This window comes from Meleagris gallopavo, chromosome 2 (genome assembly GCF_000146605.3).
Source record: "Meleagris gallopavo isolate NT-WF06-2002-E0010 breed Aviagen turkey brand Nicholas breeding stock chromosome 2, Turkey_5.1, whole genome shotgun sequence".
NCBI classification, from domain to species: domain Eukaryota; kingdom Metazoa; phylum Chordata; class Aves; order Galliformes; family Phasianidae; genus Meleagris; species Meleagris gallopavo.
The window spans coordinates 56,128,031-56,139,105 of NC_015012.2; positions in this window are offsets into that span (position 1 = coordinate 56,128,031).

Below are 11,075 nucleotides of genomic sequence, written 5' to 3' on the forward strand. Positions count from 1 at the left end.
AATTTGACACTGCCCCACAGATTATTGTCACTAAGTTGGGGAGAGATGGTTTTATCAGATGGACCACTCAGTGAATAAGAAATTGGCCGAATGGTAGGACTCAAGAATTACCGTTTATGGCTCAATGTCCAAATGGAGATCAGTGATATGTGGTGCTCCTTAGGGGTCCGTATTGTGACTGATATTACTTAGCATCTTTGTCAGTGACTTGAACAGTGGGATTGGATGCACTCTTAGCAGGCTTACCAAGGACACCAAGCTGAGTGATGTGGCCAGCACTCTGGAGGGAAGGGGTGCCATCAAGAGGGAGATTTAAAGGCCTGTGCAAACCTCATGAAGATCAAGAAGGCCAAATACGAGGTCCTGTGCCTGGACTGGGGCAGTTCCAAGCACAAAGGCAGTCTGGGCAGAATGCGGATTGAGAGCAGTTTTGAGATGAAGGAATTTGGGGAGTTGGTTCATGAAAAGCTTAACATTTCAGAAGCCTGAAGTATGCATTTGTAGCCCAGAAAGAAAATCATATCCTGGGTTGAATCAAAAGAATTGCTGCCAGCAGGTTGAGGGAAATTATTCTGCCCCACTACTCCACTCTTGTGAGACTCCATCTACAGTAGAACAGTCAGCTCAGGGGCTCCCAACATAAGAAAGACATGAGCCTACTGGAGCAGGTACAGAGGAGGGCACAAAGATAATGAGAGAACTGGAGCACCTCTCTTATGAAGGCAGGCTGAGAGAGCAGGAGCCTAGAGGAAAGATAGCAAGAGATTATAAAGGATAGTTGTGACAGGACAAGGGGTAACATTTTTAAACTAAAGGATTATAGATTTAGATCAGATATAAGTAAGAAATTCTTCAGCACAAGAGAGGTGAGGTACTGGAACTTGTTGCTCAGAGAAGCTCTGGATATGTCACCCCTGGAAGTGTCTAAGGCCAGGTATGGGACCCTGGACTATCTAGTGGGTAGCATCCCTGCAAATGGCAAGGCAATTGGAACAGGATGATCGTTAAGGTCCCTCCAGCCAAATCTTTCTGTGATTTTATGATTGTTAGCAAAATCATAGTGCCCTACATGCATTAGATGTTTAGAGCATATTAGCACATAATGAGTAATGCATGCAAACAGCAGTTTTTTCATCAAGATTAGACAAAACATTATTTGGCAGTGTCATGCTAGAATGCTGATCACTGCTACCTCAATGTTAATTTGGGATATGACCCATAAACAGGCATGTCTTCATCTTAAACACTTACACTTCAGCCATTTCCAGTGGAAAAAAAAGATGACAACTTTCTAGTTCAGAGTTTTGTGATTGGTAGATTGGCTAGTGAGTGATGCAGGCTTGAACCTTTGCATCACCAGCTTATTATATAATAGGAAACATATGAAGCAATTTTACTTTATTATTTTTTCACTTGCCAACATGACTTTGGTGCAGCTCATAAAATAGAGAATATTTCTCTGTGTTCTTTATTATGAAACTAAAAATTTAAAAACAGTTTTTAATATAAAATGAAAAAGTTATTATTCATTGCTGAAGTTGGCATAAAGCAACTTGTCTTCCCACTTCTGGTTTTAATAGAAAGGAAAAGGGACATATTACTTTTAAAATAACTTGATTACCTTATGGGCTAGGCCCTTCCTCCAATTTGTGTAGTTACTGCCTTGTAAATGGCTTAGCCAGATGCAGTTAGGTTATAGTGCCTTACATTAGTAATCATACCAAATCAATCTGCTAATGAAAATCCACTCCTGAGATATGATAAAGATTGTGGGGGGAAAAAAAACAAAACAACAACAACAACAAAAGAAAACAAAACCACTGTTGAATGTAAAAAAGTGCTAATCTGAGGAACATCATATTTAGGTCTTTTTAATAATACTGTCAAGGAGAAAAAATAGCATGAGTTATTCAGCTCTAGAAAAAATAAATTGCTTTTACTAAGCCTCTAATCACTCAGTGTTAATGAAACTTCATAGGACTTAGTTATAACTCTCTTCCTATAAAACCAACAATCTGTAAATTTCCATGTTTTCTAGGAATTTAATTTCTGTGACTAAATACAAAGTAGCTTATGAGTTTCATGTTGTATTGCTGGTGTTTTCAACAACTTGTGATTGACTTGCTGTGGTGCTCGGTTAAATTTTGTTCTGAGTTTGCTCTGAGTAGGATACAACAACAGAATGATCCACAGCAAAGATCTCAGATTTCTACTGAAAAATCATGGGTTCTGATAGCCATAAAGTCCTATATTGTTTAAGACTATGCATAGGATACTTAAATAATGTAGAGTGACTGAATTTGCATGTCTGTGAGACGTGTTCAAATGCTTCTGAGGCAAGTGAGCTAATGTTTCTGTTTTTATTGCAATCTGAAATGATATATTGGTTCTGCTACATTGGGTGAAGATCACTTTATCACTTATATCAAACTTTCACTTTAGATAAATGTTTCTGGTCCTTTTCTGTGGTTGGAAATATAAGATGTTGGATGTCCAGTGGGCCATGTGGCCACGAAAACCTCAAAGATAGAAAGCAAAGTCCTTTCACTGCAACAGTTATGATTTAGTGAAAGAATTATACAGCTTTTCACATGAACTGGGATAGAATTATTTTTAAAAAGGAGTTTCAACAATATTATAGTGGCCTTCAAACTCTCTATAGACCACTGGCATTCCACACAGAGTCAGCTGTTATTCTCATTTCCAGCTAAGAGAAACAAAATGGATGGGAGGAGATGAAAAACAAAAGCAGACAATGCAAGTGTTTTGTTTTTCAGAAAGTGAATAACATTTATCACACTCAATACAGTACAAATGCATAAATACTTTCCTAGTATTATTTTTCTGTGTAAGCAACCACTGCAGTTGCCGCAGGGGTATTATGTGAGTGTGCATAAAAGAGAAGGCAGCCCAAACAGTTCTGAAGGAAAGGAGAGCTAGTATTGGATACCAGTTCTTTTACAGAGAGATTACCCACTTTAATAAGTGTTTTTGCACCCCTCCCAATGGAATTTGAAGAGAATTTTTAATATTAGTAATTTTTCAGACATAACCCTCATGGCTTTCTACACCGAGTTTGAAGTAGTAAAAATTTAATTTCCTTAAATTTTTCCATGTCCAATTTTCCTTCCTCCATACTGAGAAAAAAAAATTAAATAATACTTATGTAAAAGCATTCTATCACATTAGCTGTAAGAGTTGAAATGATTAAACAATGCAAATGCTATTTAGCATGGGAAAGCAGTCTAAATAAGTTCAAAGAACCTTTTTTTTTTCAGTCTCTGACAGAATGATCAATGGTGAGGATGTGGCACATAAAACTACTTGTTAAAAAATGTATCTTGCTGGGTTCTGTGTGGGATAGTGCATAAGCTGCAAATATCAAGTGTGATCTCTTGTCTTAGGCTACAGGTGACACATCCCATCGGGACTTGTGTATTCAGCCGCCAACCACTCAGACTTTCATATTATAATGCTATCTTGTATCTAAGACACAGTCCAGTTAGGAGTCTCTAACATTCTTCAGTTAATTGAATTCAGTGTACAAAGTCACTGCAGCACAAACCAAAGAGAAAAGCACAGATCCCACAGAGCATAAAAACTAATGTCTTCTGCGTCAGAGTTTAAAAAACACTGATAATTCTGAGTCAATTTGTTTCTAGGAGATCAAGACACTAGAAAATCAAGATCAGAAGTGCCTATGTTTGGACACTCCGAAGTGGAAGTAGTCTAGGTCATCAGACTCTTCTGAATTTCATTTGAAACATCTTTTATTCTGAGCATCATTAGTAAAATTGCTAATTTGATTTTACAAGAGTTTTACAACAGTTGTGATTTTTTGGTAGCCTATGAAACTTTTGAGGTCAGTGGTTTTAAGGCTATCGTTTTTTCCTTCTCAATTTTGAAAAAAGAGGTTCAGAATGTTCGGGAAGTGAAATACATCACAATGACTACTGGCAGATGTCAACCAAAGTTATCTCTTGTCTGCATCAGTGAGGTGCTGCTGCTGGACTCTATAGTCTTTTGTTAGGGGGTGCAGCTAGCTCACAGATCTGTTCACTGTTTGAGAAATCATGAAACCACAGACCCTGGTGGCTTAAATCTCCAGAAATACTTCAACTGTCATCTGCTCTAATTAACCAAACTGTGCCAGGAATTGTTCCTGGGCACTGAAACATGATTGCCCACAGAAAAGCAGTGCAGCCCCCCCAAAAAATTTGCCAGAAACAACTGTCTTTCCCCCTCCCCCATATCTGTTTATGGTCTGGAAACTACATGCCCTACATAATGCTCCTGACAGGTAAATAGCTACCCTACAGTGGAGAGTAATAGATCTTAATAATATGGATAAGAGATTTTTCATGCCAGTTGTCTTTAGTGCCAGAGAATGGTCCTACGAACCCTGAACTTACTAGAACAAACTTAGTCCTGCTCTGCTGGAATAATGTCCATGCTTCAATTACAATTCCTCAAACCTGGGATATTTTTGCAAAAGATTTTAGCTTCAGTAAATCATTATTTCTCATCAAACTATTTCACCAAAAGACTTCCAAACCACTGCAGCCATTTGTGTTTTCTTAACACATCCCAGGAAGAGTCTTGAATCATTTAACTCCAGGAACTCACATGCAGATGTAGCTATAGGAAGCAGACAGTGAGAGGTAGATTTTTTGTTGGATTTCAGCTAATACTCAGCCACTTAATTTTGTTATATACATTTTCATGATAAAAATCTTACCTTTTCCCAGTATTAATGGGCTGTGAGCAAACTACCATCAGGCTTAAATAAACAAAAATGAGTTGAACTTCTTAGATTTAGTGTGTTAACAAGTTTCTGCAGTTTTTGTCATTCCTGTTGCTCCCTTTGACATGTTTGCTTCCTTTTGAAATTACCATGATAAATCCTGAGCACAACAGTTAAAAATTAATTTAATTAATGCAGTTCCCATGGATAATACAATTTCTTATTTGGAGTATTCTCTGCTCAGTATGTGTAGAGATAATTACGTATTGGAGGGATCTTACTTTAGCATGGGCTTGGACTAGATGATTTCCAGAAGTCCCTTCCAACCCCTTATGATTCTGTGATTCTGTGGTTCTGTAATGTCCTTTGCCATTGTAATGTTTATTTCTGATCAACTGGTTAGTCAAGCTCTTTTATTTATTTCTTTCTGGAATGAGGCCCCTCTTTTTACAGGATTTTCATTAAGCCTAAAAAAGCTGTCTGTTCAACTGTGTAAAGTAGTCTGGAGTTTAAATGAATAGACTACCATTAGAAAATGAAGATTGCTGCTTTTCATAGTATCTCTAATTTTTGTGTTCCCGGATAATATCACTTGATTCAACTCATTACAGTCATAACTAAAGCAGGATGGTATCCGCTAGAAACATCTTTGTAGCAGTTAGGAGCATTATCCATAGCATAGCACAGAACATTACAGTACTCAGAGCGATAACCAATAGTCAACTGCTTCTCATATTGAAAGGAAACAGTGAATTATAGGTTTCATTTGAGGTAACATGGCCTCACTTGATCCTGTCAGTGCATTTATACTTAGAAGTAATTAAACTGAATTCACATTCTGATGTTGAACATATTAAGCTCTTGAAATGGACTCTGAAGGAATACAGGATGTCACTTGTGTGTTAATGGAGCAGATACAATAACCTGGATAGAGGATTCTGAACCTGTAGCTCAGCTCTCCTTCTTAACAAAACTGAAGAGAACAAAAGCCATGTGCATCCCCACTGCAAATCTTCTAAAAGTATTTTTAAGTTCTTTTGTTATTCCTCAGTGACATCTAACTATGAGAGCAAACTCAGTCATCTTGGATAGAATATGGCTATTAGCAAGAAGCAAAAGCTTGAAAGGAAAATTTTCAACCACAGTTATGAGGAGAAAATCCTTCCTTCAAACAGGAAAGTTTCTAGGGATGTTTCCAGCTTATATTTGCCAATTCAGACTCAATCTTTTCCCAGTTTAACTTCATTATGATCTCGAACTGTTGTCTCAACTAGAGGTATTCTCCAAATGATATTACTAAGTCTATTCCCCCACCCACTTCTGTATTTTTGTGACATCTACAGGTGATTTTTTTCTTTTGTCCGTAGTGTCACTGGTATAGTGTTGGGTCCCAGGAACAGTCCAAACCTTGTCTATTCAATAACAATGAAATATTTGCCTCTAGCAACCTGGATTCCCTGGTACACAAAAACCTACCCATGCTGAAGAAGACTTTATTGATGGCAGTCTTCCAAGTATTAATAACATAGCCAGTCACAAAACAAGCAGTTTTGTTTATTACTAATTGTATTAGTAATAATGCAATTATTAATCTTTCCACTGCTCTACCATTTTTGGCATCCCCATGTACCTGGCACTGAAGATCCATAGCTGCCTGATCAAAATGCAATTTTTGTCTTCCATGCTTTGTTTTTTTTTGGCATTAACCCAAATGAATGTGAGTCCTGAAACTCCTTTGCTGTTTTTTAAGTAGTTCCAGAAAGTAATAACATTTCTAATTATATTTTCGTATCAGCAAAAGCTACAAGATGAAAACAGTAAAAAGTAGTAGATGGCTATTTTTGCTTCCAAAGCTTATTTTTGGTGTTCCCACTCTCCCCTTCACTGGAGGGATATAACCGTTTCTACACACAAAAAGAGAACATGGAAAATGATAAAGGTCCAGCATAGCTTTAACGTACTGGAGCATAATAAAAAATTTAAAGGCAATTTTCAGAAAGTGATGAAAGGAAGATTGGTACTATAAGAGAGTAGATGGTCTGAATTGTTTGCTATGTCTCCACAAGAGAAGCAGAGTTTTTTTTATATATCACCATTCAAATAAGCAGACCCCCACTGAGGTCACTGATTCATCTTTTTCTTCCCAATTAGGTAACTACAAAATTTACGGTTCTTTCTCTGCTCGCTGAAACAAAGGCATGTTAATGTAAAGCTCCTGTGTCAATCTTAGAGCTTTATAACTAGCCCACTTGTCATGACTAGAGCATCACTCGGAGTCAAAGGGAAAGCATGATTTGTGATTAGAACTTCAGGAGCCATCATTTAATCTTCCCTGTTTCCACCCTTCATCATACTACCTAAAGGACTGCTATACACATGACTTCTTTTGCCAGACCATCTTTGGGCTGTAATATATCACAAAGTCTGAAGTACAGCAACTTCATTCTTTCAGGCATTCCTCATGCTGTCCATGTGGTTCATTTTAAATGGGTTTGGAAGCATTGACAGTCTGCATGGCTGGAATGTAAATAAGGAGGTCTTGTCAGGCAAGGCAGAAGAAGGTGAAGAAGCAAACTCCAAAGATTATGCTGGGTGATATGGAACAGCTCCAATATGATTTTAATTAGAGTACATGCCACAGGATCCTTTACTCACAAAAAATATTCAAGGAATTGTGAGCTACAAAACCTCTGCTTGGAGGAAATTCTCTACCTCTGGCTACTTCAAGATGTCACTATATTAGCTAAATTTAAATATCTGTGATTCACTGCAGATTCAGTGCCCTGAGTCTTTCTGACATGACAACCACTTTCTACTCAATTTCTATTAGTAATCAACAAGGATGCTGCTGCAGAGCAGAGCCTAGGGGATATTTGGGTAGGACAGATTAAATAAAATGGAATCAGAGCAGCTTGTTTCCAAATTCGATCTCTCTCTTGCTTTTGATGCTACAGTTTACTGCCTATGTCTGATCTTCTAACAAGTGCCTTCTGTAAATGAGGCTGACTGCTTAATTCAGAAGTGTATTAAACTGAGAAGCTGAGACAATAAGTAACCTTTCAGAAATGATATGGGAGGAATTCAAGTTTCATACCTTATTTCATAAATTATTTGTATCACATATAGAAGTCAAGAGTTGCCCCATTAATTCTGGCACACCAGAAACATGTAATAGGCAATTATTTATCCGAAGAGCTTACCTAGATGGAGAAAGTGAATAACAGGCTTCTGAAACTAACTCGGGATCAAGCAACTTGACCAAGATAGCACAAGAATCCTGCGGCATTCCTAATAACTGGGACATCGTTCCACGTCCTCCAGCACCATCTCAGAATCACTTTGTTTCTCTAAGAATGCAGCAAATCAGCTTAGTGAGAATGAGCAGTGGTGTAATGGGAATGATCCCACTATTCTGCTAGGGTTTCAGTTTTCTTTTCCGTGTTCCACACGGACAAACACAACTGAAAGTCTATATTACTGGGAGGCAAAGCACATCTGGTGGAAGAGGTTGTTACAGAGACATAGAAGCAACTAAGAGGAAGTATGGAGAACTTGTGGAGAAGATCTCATCTTTCAACTAAACAAATCAGAAGATTCTTCAGAAGGCAGGCTAGTATGCAGTCTTTAAAACAACTACTTAACACGGTCTTCCAGTTACTAGGATTGCAAATTCTGCAAAGTACAATCAGAGGACTTAAGAAACAGAAAGAACTGATGATACAGGGCTATTTTCCTGAATCTCTCCTATACCCATATAAACAAAAAGCAGCTCTTTGGAGTTCATTGAAGCCATGTTGAGGTGAAACTTGAGAAAGTGGAGTACGTACGGGCTACTGCTCTGTATATAACAAAGAGGAATATTTCAAAACAACAACAATAAAGTGAAAAATAGGGCCATCAAACATTCTGCTGTTAAAAGATACATGTCTATGGTGAAATGTATTCTCTAGCTCTGATCTAAGTGTTACAGCATCGCTCTTTGAAAAAAAATGGAACTGGAAGAAACTGAAAAAATGACACATGCTGCTCGCCTCACTGAATGTTATTTTAATACTAATGTGGAAATTTTGCTTTGTGCACAAACACTTTTCTTTAGGGTAGATAAAAAAAACTCGAATTCTGTATCTATTTCACTGGTGATGACAAGTATGTTAATTGCTTGCAGATAACATCTGTTCTAGTGAAATCAAGATGCAGACTTTCCCTGGACTGCTAGTACTACACTTTGCACTTTGTCTAGGAGATCTACTGCTCTTTGCTGAAGTTTCAAGTAAGCTGAAGTGCCTTTGAATTTTTTGAGAATCTTCCAGTAACTGAAACCAAATCCACTGGGAGTCCTGGATCATTGCAATGTCTCTCTTTGAGCACAGGGTTTACCTTTGAAGCTCAGATACTTTCACTGACCATGACGTCGAAATGTGCTCTGGCTGAAACAAGTTCACGGTGATCTGCCAACAGCCCTGCGTGAGAGAGCCTCTGATTTCGTTATGTTTACAGTAGAAGGTGAAGGGCCTCTCCTGCTCAAAAAGCGTGAGCCTGGCAAATATGTCAGATCTAAGGAGCCCTTATCCTCTACAGACTACATTTACAATTTTACAGCGTGTCTGTAGACCCTGCCATCAAGTTACTTACCAGATGTGTCTACTGAGTCTGTCAATCATGGTGCTGAAGATGTGGCTCCAGACTGTTATCATTCCCTTCCTCCCACCATGCATTTGCATATGTGTTCTTTTGTAAACTTGGAGCTCCCCTAAAATACTTGAAACTAATTAGCTTTCCAACATGAGGAAAAAATCCTGGCAATCTGTTATTGCAATATCATTTATGAGGGAGCAAGGGACAAATAACTCCCACTCATCCTTAAGAGCAGATCATTACTAAAATCCTAGAGACACAATGAATAGCAAGTAGGGGTCAATATGCAATTGTACACTTAATAGAGCTTGTTCTATGCCAGCCAAGCTCCCTTCAGGGATATAGTTCAGCCATATAATGACAGCTGCTGCCAAGATTTGTGTTGCCTGGAAAAAAAGAAATAAAATTACTTCTTGTTTTACTTGTTTTTGAAGCTAGTCTCCTGTATAGGGGTAATCCACCGTGTAAATATTGGATGGATAAAAAAACTAGGATTGGGCTGAGTTGTAGAACAAGAGCCTACATATTCTAGTATTCTATCTACTATGTATATACCTATGAAATAAATCAGTATCTGATCTGTCATAGATCATTATGTGAACGCAAGTTGAGAGTGCATCCCCTTTGTGGCAAAAGGAAACTGCACTGGGCTGTATGAAGAAGGGCAATGCCTGCAAATCACAGGCAGTGGTTCTGCTTCATGCACTGCTGGCAAGGATGCAATTGAAGTTAACACATTCAGCTGGTGGAGCCTAATTCAAGAAGGTCATGAATGGATTAGAGAGAGCCCTGAGAACAGCAGTAAGAATGATCGAAGATTTTTAAACAGAGAAATATCAAAGGGACTGGAGTTATATACTCAAAGAAAAATGACTAGGACAAACATTATGATTATTCAAATACATGTAGAATACTTATGAAGTCAGAGGTAATGCGCCGTCTTCTGTGTCCAGTAAGGATAAGACAAGGGGCTGCAAACTAAACTCACAGCAAGGGGGATTTCAGTCACAAACCAGGGAAAATTTTGTAACACAAACAACTGTGAAGTCTTAGAACAAATTGATTTGAAAGACTGTTGAATCTTTATTTTTAAGAAGTAGAGCAAACTTTTTCTGGTGATATAGCTGCTCCTGTAGTGAGCTAGAGATTCTCTAAGGTATTTGCAGGCTTTAGTAGCTGAGCAGCAGTGTTCCCTCTTGTTAAATTGCTGTAGAAACAGCAAAGCCATTCTACTTTTTACCGTGTGTAAGCCAAAGTTTTGAGTAGGTTCTGGCTATACCTTTTCCTCAAAACAACCATGCCAGGGGGATTTTTAAACTCTGAAGCTTGATTTTATTTTATTACATACTGAATCAAAGTTACTTTCTAAACAGCCAAAATTTCACTCCTCTGGAAATGACAGTATAAAGCAAAATAAAATTCCACCTGTCCCCTCACCTACTGGTGGGATGAGATACTTTCCCCCAGTCTTCTCCCACATCAGGAATGTTTAGTGGCTTCCTGGGATGCAGTAAGTTATCCATATTCCTTCTATGTCCCTTGATAAAATCCATCTCTGTCTCCTATGGCTGAGGCAAAGCTGTGTTCATCTGCCCACTGCTCCTCTGAGGACCAGCCAGTGCCAGTTCCAATCATTCTTGGCTCTCCTCCCTTTGACCTCACACGTCCAGCCTAATCCCTGGTATGGAGTGCGATG